This window comes from Hipposideros armiger, unplaced genomic scaffold (genome assembly GCF_001890085.2).
Source record: "Hipposideros armiger isolate ML-2016 unplaced genomic scaffold, ASM189008v1 scaffold_288, whole genome shotgun sequence".
Classification (NCBI taxonomy): domain Eukaryota; kingdom Metazoa; phylum Chordata; class Mammalia; order Chiroptera; family Hipposideridae; genus Hipposideros; species Hipposideros armiger.
In genome coordinates this window covers 1,941,619-1,953,020 of record NW_017731638.1, presented here as the reverse complement: position 1 = coordinate 1,953,020, position 11,402 = coordinate 1,941,619, and the positions used below count along the sequence as shown (strand labels likewise).

Sequence of the window (11,402 nt, the reverse complement as noted above, 5' to 3'; positions counted from 1 at the left end):
CGAACCGGGGCCCTTTGGCATCCCAAGCCAGTTCTTAACCATCGCACCACTCGGCCGGCCCTGTCCATCATTTTTAAACACTCTGAAGCACACTGGATGTCATCATAAGTTAAACATCTCCTTCTCAGGGAAAATGGTTTTAAAGCACAGAGGTAATCTGAACTGGTGAAATCAAAGTTGGATTCCAAATAAATTACAGTTCTAGTAAAGAAATTAAGAAAGTCCTGCTTAACTAGGCTGCTCTTTTCTGGTGACATATTGTTTTTTTAACTCTGAAGCAGTCTTATTTCCGAAAAACGAATCATTTTTCTGCTGTGTGAGTTTTTGTCTCAACCTATATATAATATCAAACAGCTCAGGTGCGGTCAGCTCCTCCTTTTCTAGGCTCTTTATGGCCTCTCCAAAGATCATCAAACAGTTCTGGAGAAACAGAATATAAACTTCTGTTTTACTGTAATCCTTTTCTCCATTCTCACCCTCAATCTATTTCCAAATCAAAGAAGGACATTCTTCCTGTCCCACACTTTGAAAACAGGATTTTATGGCAGGCCAACACTTTAGCATTCTTTCTATGGCTGGGAGCAACGGCATCCATCTTGTAGGCACTTGTCTAAAGAGGTGATCTCCTTCCATGTCTATAAAGTCAAAAATCTCAGTAAGTGCTTCTGCACATTTTGAGGAAACTGAAAAGTGACCAAACACGTTCATTATGAAAGTCTCAATATTCCATTTAAACGAATCACAATGCTTTTTGGCAGTGTTGTATACAAGATGGGCAGGACACTGAGTTGGTAAGACCTTTTCATTTTCTTTGTTAAGAAGTTGATAGACTGAATGGAATTTGCCACAACTTGCATTTGCAATGTCTGATGAAAATGTAGATAGATGAGTTAAGTCTATTTTGTATTTGGACAAAATAGCAACAATCTTTTGTTATATGATTTCAGCAGTTTCTTTAGAATCCTCATAGAAATCAAGAAGACTATTTGAAACTCCATCTTTCAAGTCAAAGTATCTAAGGGCTAATGGGAACAGGTTTTTGTTGCCATGATTCGGCTCATTGCTTGAAGTTGACATGCTGAAGAAAACATGATTGTTGGTAAGAAATGACAGAATCAGCTCTATGCTGTAAGGGGCCAACACATCTGTGATCAAAACTGCTCCTTTTGTTCACCCACAGGATACTTTAGTTGCAACCTCTGAATCAGGAAATGTAACTTTACTCAGTTTCATAGAACAATCAAGGGAACGATATGATAACGCATGTTTGTTCATGTGGTATGCCCAGGCTAATTCAACAGCTGCTATTTTTGACTGAACATTGGTGTCTTTTTGGGACATGAAAACACTTTCGACTGGTTTAGAAGCGCTGGCCTGTCTCATCCTGGACTTGTGAGCTACGGTCTCCATATGTGCTTTCACATCCCCTTCTCCACCATGCCCAACCCCACATTCTTTTCTGCATAGTGTGCAGTGTGCTCTGTTTGGGTGATTTACCTCCCTAATCCAGTTGTATGTGTCCTTCCATCTGTCATTAAATAACAGAGTCATTTAGCCTTCTTTTTCAGTGATGGGATCATGCTTGCGTTGGTCTTTTCATCATTCTCATTTCCATTATCAGACCTCTTAGAAAACATGGTCACAATAGTCATTTTTAAAAAATGAAACTAGCATTATCCTGACACAAAGCACAACAGTTAATCCACAGGCAAAGTCAAAGATGGTCTGTTAATATTCATAATTATGATACACTTAAGTCGCACCTCTCTGACGGATGCAACCACTGAACAGATAAATCATTATTGTCAAGCACAAATTATAGTTGCCAACATCAGTGGTCAGGGGAAAGTGGGCAACAGCAACTACAGAAGGTGCATAATCTATGCAATATCCATTTGACACTAAAGACTGTGTTGCTTTCAGCCCCTCTTTTGTGGACCACTATATGGGTTTTGTACTTTTCCTCCAAACTTCCACACTCATGACCTTCTACATTCTAGGGAAGAGTTTCCCGGGATACTTGCAATGGGGATGACTGGTTACCCTACTAGGTTCCCCACTAGCCCAGGGGCTAGCTCTCCAGAAACAGGAATACAGGCACATGGAGCTGGAAACTCCTTACCTTGCTGCCACCGATGGTGCGGAACTTCTCCAGGATATTTCTCACAGGTTCCTCTTCTTTAAAGGTGATAAAAACAGAACCTCGTCTTTTATTAGACTCTGGATCCAATGAAAACTCAATGGCCTCAATCTGGAAACACAGGCAAAGCTCAAGACTGGTGCCTCCCCCTACTCAGGATCTAACGGGAACTCACCAGAGAGAAGCCACCCAAAAGCCAATGAGGAGGAGAAAGAAGCCTAGCTGAGAAGAACTCCAGCCAGACAAGGAAGGAAGAAAAAAAGAAGCCACAGGTGGCTGGTGGAGAGCATAAACTACACCCTAGGGAGACACTTACCTCCCCAAACTTGCAAAAGTACTCTCTTCTCTTCTCAGTGGATTCAGGGTTCAGACCCCCACAAAGATTTTCTTCACAGGATCCTTCTTCACAGCTATGGCCTTTTTGGGGCTCAGGCTACCAACGAACAATTTTCTGAAATGGTAGGTAGGGTGAGACCCATGGCAACAAGAAATCTTATAAGGAAGCCATGAGCTTATGTCTTACAGGCAATCCATAAGTTACGGAGGAATTGGATCTCCGAAATCTTTCATTGGAAGGATTACAAATAAAGCTAGCATCCACAGCCAAGGTCTACACCTACCCACCCACCAGAGTCTACAAAGACTACCTTTGAAAGCCGTTAACAAACCTACACTACTTCCTTACTGAAATCTCAGCTCTACATGGACGCTAATAAAACTTAAGACCACAGCACCCACAGGTTCGGAGGGGGAATGGACAGGCAACCTCACCCACCAAGCCCTGGGTACTCCTCACAACTGGAAGTAAGTTTGTTTTAAAAAAACAAAAACCAACCCTCTTATCAAAGTGCTGTCGTCTGTCTTCCCCTGAACCCAAATATCACTCTCAAGGAACCTGGGCTTCCTGGGGTGGAGACTGAGGTCAGTGACTCCATCCCCAGCTGGAGAGGAGGATGGAACGAGGGGAGGGCAGAGGATGGCGGCCTTGGCCTGGACGCGCGGCCGGCCCAACTTCCACCGGGCTCGCTCCAGATCCAAGCGCACACCTTCCTCTCGGCCACCAGCCTTGTCCGCCAGGCACCTCCAGGACGCGCCGAAGTTCACCCAACAACTCCTGCCAACCCCACAGCACCTACCCCACGTCCTCCTCGTTCCTGCCGCAGGTCCTCTGGTCAGTCTGGGCGCCCTTCTAGCTCCCCGCCTTCGGGGACAGCCTCGTGTGGGCTCTCAGCGGGGCCTGTCATCTCCATGGGCTGCTCGCCTTCATCTGCTTCTTGACATACTGGGCAGACCTGGCCGCTCCGCTCACTGCGGTGGACGCAGCGGAGCCAAGTTCATCGCCATTCAGCCTCATCCCGCACCACCTCAGTTCTGCAGCCGCATCCGGCCGAATTTAAAAGACCCAAGTTGGGGGCGGAGCCCTCTCGACCAAAGCTCATGCTCATTGGCTAAACCCGCCTGACACTCAGCCGTGAGCCGGCGTCCCTTTAGCCTACTCAGCGCGCGTTCTAAACCCAGGGGCATTTGTCCTTTTCGAACGCAGCGGAGCTGGGTCACCTGCAGAGGGTCTCCGAGATCCGGCCAGATGACTTCCTGTTGGAGCCCGTGGGGAGGTCGTGATTCCCGCTAGTGTCCGCTAACACTGCAGCCTCTCGCCCCTGTGCTCGGGTCTCAGGGCTTCGCGAAAGTGAAAAAGACCCAAAGGAAGACGAAACTAGTTTTAATCCCCAAACTAAAACAGCCCAAGGCAAATTCAAGGAAAGCAAATACAAATGAGAAAAGTATAATTAAGGAAAAGTCAGTTTTTGCAAAGGCAAAGCAAGCAACTGAAAATCAAAAGGGTGAATTTAAAAAAAAGATAAAACGTGAATCTAATTTTACATTTAGGATATTTATACCGATTTTTATTTAGACCTTGATAAGCAAAAAGTCACTGTCAAGGAATCTTTTCTTATTTGATTGCCTTTCCTATAAAACGACAGCAGGGGGCACTAGATGCTCTAGTTTCATTCAGGTAGGCAAGGCGTTTAGCTTTGTCAGTTATTTTCAAACCTCAAATAGTTTGCTCTTAGAAAACGAGGATGGTTAAAAAATGTAACAGTAAATGGGGAAAACAGGGCGATACGTGGGAAAATGTTTATACGAAAAAGGTAACAATGTCTGTATTGCCTAGAACATGGGACTTTTCATGCTAGAACTGGGACTGGGGGGATTAGGGGCTTTCCTATAAACAATAACAACAAAAACTAACATTTAATGAGTACCTATTATGTGCCATCCACCTTAAGCATTTTACAGGTATCAACTTTCTTTAATCTTCACAACAACTCCCTGAGGTAGATACTATGTCATTCCCGTTTTACAGAGGAAGAAACTGAGGCAACTTGCCAAAGGCCATGCAAACAGCTGAGAAAAGTCAGATCTAGGTTTAAAAAAAGACTGTGTCAGGCTCTGAGGTCATTCTGCCCCGGTTCAAGCCATGGCTTCATTGCATGTATTATTAATATGGGAAAACACGTAACATTATGACTGGCACATAGGAAATAATAGTGTTTGCTATTATTATTTAAAGAGTGGTCTTTGCTCTCCAAGAGCTTAAAATCTACTTTAAGAGGTTGATAGGATTCATAAAGCAGTAGAGGTGCCTATTGAATAGACGAATAGAAGAGATAACAGGTGCACCTAAGTGTTCAGAGGAGGAAACAGAGTAGCCAGGTCTGGGTCACAGATTACACAGCATGGCGCCTGTTTAAAATTCTGCCTGAGCAATAGGCATTAGCTTCTGATCCTGAATGGCTTGAGCTATGGATCACATTTTTTGTGTTTGATTGTCATATGAGTATGTGTTTAACTAAAAATATAGTCAGTTTTTATTAGTCACTGAAATTCTGTTACAGGATGGTGTGATATCTACTTTTTTTATAGTTGGAAGAAGTGTTTATTAATTTCACAAACAGGTATCTGTTAGACGTCAAGCCCTGGAATAGGACTCAGAAATAAATATGGTGCCGAGTCAGAAATTGACTCTGGAGTGAGGAGGATGGGAAGGGATATTATTTTAATGGAAACCTGAAGTCAGAGAGGGAGCCAGCAAGCAAGGAGTCAAGGGAACCACACTGCTAATGACCTTGAGCAACAGCCCTTGGTGGGAAGAAGGCTTCATGCCTTGTGAGAACCAAATGATGGTATACTTGGTTGGGGCTGGAGAACTGTGAATTAGAAGTAGGGTAAAAGGGCCGGCCGAGTGGCTCAGTTGGTTAAGAGCTCGCTCAACAGTTTGAGCTCTGAGCAACAGCGGTTTAAGTCGGGCCTGAGCTGAGCTGCTGCTGAGCTGCCAACAGGTGGCAGGATGGCTCTGCTAAAAAAAAAAAAAAAGTAGAAGTAGGATAAATCGGTTCAGCAACAAGCCATGTTCGCAGAGATCCAGGGCTAAGTGTGGTTTTTCTGCGTCTGAGTCTTCTATTTAAATCACCCAGACTGTGCAACCTCCAGATAGATGTTGCTGCATGGAAATTTTACATCATGGGGTGAGAGGTAATCTTTGTGCTCAGCTTGTTTTTCATTGATTGTCCTTAACTGAGCTACTGTGCGTCTCTGTATACTTAAGTCCAGACGAGCCTCTGTCTTGAGTGAAATGACTCATCACTCCTCTGTTTTGTGTAACAGTGAAAGAATTATGTTCTTTTCTACGGTAAAATGGATTTACCGCCACTGGCATACATGTCTAACTTCATGTTACCCAAACAGATTTCTTGGAAATAGAAAAACAAAAACAAATATTCAAGATAACTCCATCTTGGGACAGCCAGGTGGCTCAGTTGGTTAGAGCGTGAGCTCTGAGCAAGAGGGTTGCCGGTTCGACTCCTACATGGGATGGTGGGCTGCGCCCCCTGCAACTAGATTGAAAACAACGACTGGACTTGGAGCTGAGCTTGCGCCCTCCACAACTAAGATTGAAGGACAACAACTTGACTTGGAGCTGATGGGTACTGGGGAAAACACACTGTTCCCCAATTCAGTTATAAATAAATAAATAAATAATAAATAGATAAATAAAATATTCACCTTACTCTAGTAAAAAACAAAAACAAAAAAAGATAGCTCCATCTTTCCTATTCTATTAGTCTCTATGGGGCCACTACTGTACTAGTGATACTTGGAGTGTAAAAATCAAATAGAAAATTGGCTTTGTGATAAAGAGGACTTGATGTACAGGGTCAATCCCTGTGATTTCTTCAGAGCTCTTTGAGCAAACAGCTCTTAATGCAATAAAAATGGCATCTTTGAGGAAAAGCAGGTTATCTTGTCTGATAAGGCTGCCTTTTCTCATTACATTAATGTTGCTGTGATAACACATTTCAAACAATGTTTTTAATTTAAAAGAAAAAATCCCAAGAGAAAATGTAGGCTGAAAAATAGGTCTTGATAATACTTGAAAACATGCAATTGAGGAACATTTAAAAAATCCTCTCAACAGTACAGTGGGATTCATTGTAAAGGTGAAACTGGGTCCAAGTTTAATGAGAGAAAAAATTTAGTCCTTTTCTCTCTCTGCTTCTTACAGTTCGGTTTAAGAGGCTAATTGTTATAGCAAGCTTAAGTGGTACCTCCAACAAATTTCTTGGAAAGAAGTGCAGTAGATTTCAATTTTAAAACAGAACAACACACTTTAACACCTTGGGAAGGCTCTGGTATTTGTATAACTCAAAAGCAGCATTTGTAGAACTCACCTCAGGCAAGATTTAGTAAAAATTATCAGGATGAAAATGAAGAGGAAGAAATTGGATTATTTATGAAACGACTTTAAAAAATTTTTTTGATAAATGATTCTCATTAACAAAGTGGTTAAGAATGTTGGCTTTTAGGCTTCAGCTCAGTTAGTGAAGCTTCAAGGCTGGAAGCCTGCCAGAGGGGTAAGAAATGGCCAAGGTCTCTCCCTCGCATTGACTGGGGCTGTGGCCAAAATGTCATAGGATGCTTTTGTGTCGTTCCCTTTTGCAAGGAGGTCTTCACAGACAGTGCTTTAGGAATTCTTTTTCCCTTCTCTTCTTAAATATCTCCTTGGAGGCTTCTGAAATGCCTTTGTGTGGTTCCCAAACTTACTGCCCCTTGGAACCAGTTGGGCATCTTTAAAGACTACTGATGCCTGCTTCTCACCTACAGATATTGTAATTTACCTGGTAGGGGCTGCAACCCAGACACAGGGAGTGTTTTTAAATTAATCTTTTTATATTGAAATAATTATAGATTCATATTGCTGTTTAAGAAGTAATACTGAGAGATTCCTTATGCGCTTTACCCAGCTTTCCCTCATGTAACATTTCCCAAAACTGTAATATAATATCACAACCAGGATATTTACATTGATACAATCAAGATACAGAACATTCCATCACCTCAAGGATCCCTCCCTTGTGTTGGCCTCTTATAACCACATTTACTCCCCCCCCCCATTAACTTCTGGCAACCACTAGCCCGTTCTCCATTTCTATAATTTTGTCATTTCAAGAGTGTTATAAGAATGGAATCATAAAGTATGTAGCCTTTGAGGATTAGCTTTTTTCACTCAGCATAATGCTCTGGAGATTCAGCCAGGTTGTTACATGTATCCATAGTTAGTTCCTTTTTATTACTGAGTAATAGTCCATGGTATGGATATAACACAGTTTGTTTAACCATCTGGATTGTATTCAGGTATTTGCTATTAGGGATCAACTGCTGTAAGTATTCATAAAGATTTTTTTTTTAAGATTTTTATTGGGGAATTGGGATGGGAACAGTGCTGGGGAATTGGGGGAAGGAGAACAGACAAGTTGCTGTCGTTTTGTTCTTCAGTCTAGTTGTGCAGGACGTTGCTTCACTGACCCAAGTTGTCACCATCATTGTGCTCTTTCCGGGCTAGGGAGATCAGTCGCCAGCTTCTGGACGGCTGCTCACTGCGGCTGCTGGCTACACACGGTAGCCCATGGCAACCCACTGCAGCAGGGGCTGCAGCCTACACTGACGCCGGGGACTCAAGGCAGCCCAGCTCCAGGTTGAGCTGTTGTTCAGCATCTTAGCTGTGGAGGGCAGTGTCACTGGCCCTCATATGTGGGATCCGAACTGGGGCTCTCTGGCGTCCCAAGCCAGTTCTCAACCACCGCGCCACTCGGCCGGCCCTCATATAGATTTTTTTTGTGTGTGTGAGCATACGTTGTCATTTCTCTGGGATAAATGCCCAGGAATAGTATTGTTAAGTTGTACGGTGGGTGCATGTTTAGTTTTTAATAAAAATGCTGAACTCTTTTTCAGAGTGGCTTGTGAAAGAAAAAGCAAAATAGAATTGATATTGTCAAGAGAGCAATCTAAAATGGAGCTGGGAGGCCTCCAGGAAGCCCAGTTAACACACCCGCTCCATGTGAAACTGAACTTTTTCGGTGGGCTAAACCCAAAAACATACATCCTGATACAATTCCTGGAACTGGCTCTGCATCACTGAACTCTCTATTAAGAAGTAAAATTTTCACCTAACAATAGACATAAAGCAATCAGTCATGTATAGCACAGTATAAATCTGCTTGCCAGCACCAATCATAGCTCTCTCAAAACAACTTGTGTAACCCCTTTGGAAGCCACCATTTTTCTGTCTTTATAAGCTCGGTACTTTCCTTTCCACATTGGAACACATTTGGGTTTCCACCTATATCGGTATGTCCTGAATTGCCATTCGTAAGACTCCCACATAAAGCTTCTGTTTGCCTTGCAGTTCTTGGTCAAAATTGATTAACATTACATGGCGTCAGGAGTGGGACCCAGAGTAACTTGCCTCCTCCTCCAGTGCCTTCATGGATTCAAGTACGGCAGTTACAAGAGTCTGTTGCACAATATCGCTTCCCCAATGGTCCTGGATTGGTGTGGTAAGTAAGTCCTCCTGGACCCTCACCCTTTGCCTTGGTTGAGGTCCAGGCTCTATTTGGGTGTTCTCTGTTGATGGCTTTTTGTCTACAGGACTTAAAATGTCCATGTGGTGAGTAATTACTCTTTTGAAAAAAATGGGAAGTTCACTTTCTAAGGGAATGGCTGCTGAACAGCCATCTTCTGGAATTTATGTACAAAAATTACAGGCTCTTGACCTGAAAATTTCTATCGTACTGGACTATAATTACCTGGGAAAATTTACAGTTAAAGTGGCCAACGTGGACTCTTTTGAAATCCCTCAAGTTAGTCTGTCTGCACAGTCAATTGAAAAAAGACTACACAACTAAGCAACCTGAATGGGGAACATATTTTATTTGATTGGCATTTGGAGGCCTTCAAACATACAAGTGATTCAAAAACTGCTTCCTTCCAAACACAAATTCTAAATTAACCAAAGCAAATTCCGAGTTGTCACAGAGACTTACTAAACTTGAGGAGACTTCTAAATGTTCTGACATCCCCTTATCTACACCTTCTTCTCCTTTGCTTCCTGCCTGTCCTCCTCCTCTTACCCTTTACTTGCTGAACTCCCTTTTTATAATGATGAACCTGAGGCTCCCTTAGACCCCCTTTGCTCTTCCTGCCTCATTTAAAGTTAAACTATCAGATGGGCCTGGCCCAGGATGACAGCCCCTTTTATTTCTTATATCTCATGGACTAACGCTAAGCTCTGTGCCATTACTAAAGATTTCCTTAATCCCAAAGAGGGCTCCATTGGGATTGCTACAGAATTTCTGCTCACTATCCAATGCAGGGGGGGCTCTCTGACATCTTATCCATATGCTCTTTGGAGAAGGACATGCCAGAGAATGGCTAAACAAGTGGGATGGTGCGACCCTATGAGAGACTTCTCCTGCCGAGGATGAGAAGCCATGAATAAAGCCTCAAAAACTGGCTAAACAGCTTCATGAAAGATACCTTTTCCTGAGGCTTTTCCTTGAGTTATTGATTGGAAGAAAATTAAAAAATGTGTTTAAAAACCCGATGAAACTGTTTTTATTATGATAGATTTGAAAAAGTTTTTAAACAGTATTTTGCTATAAATGAAGTCAGTGATGACACCTCAGTGCTTTTTAATTCAGCATTTGTTGAGGGTCTACAAGATGAACTTGAACAACAGGTAAAAATTTACGACTTAATCGGGCCACCTGCAACCCCACGATTTAGTGAACTAGGTTGAGCACCTCACCTGAGCTATCCAAAAAGATACCAAAAAAAACAAAACAAAAGGTGCATAAGCCCTAGATGCCCAAATTCAGGCAACCCAAGTAATGAGCCTACAATTACAGCAATTAACAGCTAAATTGGCCTTTCAAGGTCCCCAAGGCTAATGACCATTCAAAAGGGTTTATAATTATTTTAAAAACCCTGGACATTGGAAAAAGCTTGTTTAAAGCTTAAAAGGCAATTACAAGTCCAATAGCCCATACAATTTGTGAATCCTATTCAAGGATTCCAGCTTAAGCTGTCTCCACAAATAGGGTTGCTCCAACGATCAAAAGGGGTTTTTCCCCATGTTTCTACCTGATTCTTTAGGAGAAGTTGATCTAGCCATTGCAAATGAGGTGACTAAGTCCCTGGTAGATACCAGAGCCACCTTATCAGTTATCAACCTCACCAGCCTCACCATCCATTTCCCTTCCTCAGAGTATTGAAACCATACAAATGGTAGAAGTTTCCAATCAACCCATAACTGTCTTTAAATCCTTCCAGTTTCTTTTCAACTTGGACCTATTCAAGGAACCCACTGATTTCTTTTGGTTCCCTCTGCCTCTATTCATCTCCTAGAACGAGACTCTGGAAAGCTCACACAGCCCATATTTCCTTCTAAAAAAGGTGGAAATATTCTTTGTTTTTTTAAAAAAAGATTTTTGGCATGCCTGGCTAGCTCAGTCGGTAGAGCACGAGACTAAAAAAAAAAAGCAAAAAGATTTTTATTAAAATTTAGTTAACATACAATATAATATTAGTTTCAGGTGTACATCATAGTTATTCAACGGTATCCATCTGACACTATGCATAGTCATTACCACATTACTGATTATATTCCCTATGCTAAAGAGTGATCACCATGGCAAGTCCAGCAAACCATCTGACATTGTACCATGCTATCACAATATTATTGATCTTTTCCCTCCTTTTAAACTTTTTCAATTGGAGTTGACATTCAATATTATTTTATATTAGTTTCAAGTGTATAGCCTAGTGGTCAGACATTTATATAATTTAGGAAGTGATCCCCCTGACTAGTACTACCTGGCACTATATATAGTTATTACCATATTATTGATTATATTCCTTATAC

General features: G+C 42.1%; 1 long non-coding RNA gene across 2 annotated transcripts; it reads right to left on the bottom strand.

The window, feature by feature from the left end:
* Positions 1-261: 261 nt before the first annotated feature.
* On the bottom strand, positions 262-3,542 carry LOC109391296 (uncharacterized). Of its 2 annotated transcripts, XR_002125775.1 has the most exons (4): positions 3,277-3,542; positions 2,457-2,591; positions 2,123-2,251; positions 262-1,625 (listed from the first exon to the last, which is right to left on the bottom strand). It is a non-coding gene; the product is annotated as an uncharacterized LOC109391296 (long non-coding RNA). The 2 variants fall into 2 exon arrangements; XR_002125774.1 differs by having other exon boundaries at positions 262-2,251; positions 3,277-3,539.
* Positions 3,543-11,402: the final 7,860 nt, after the last annotated feature.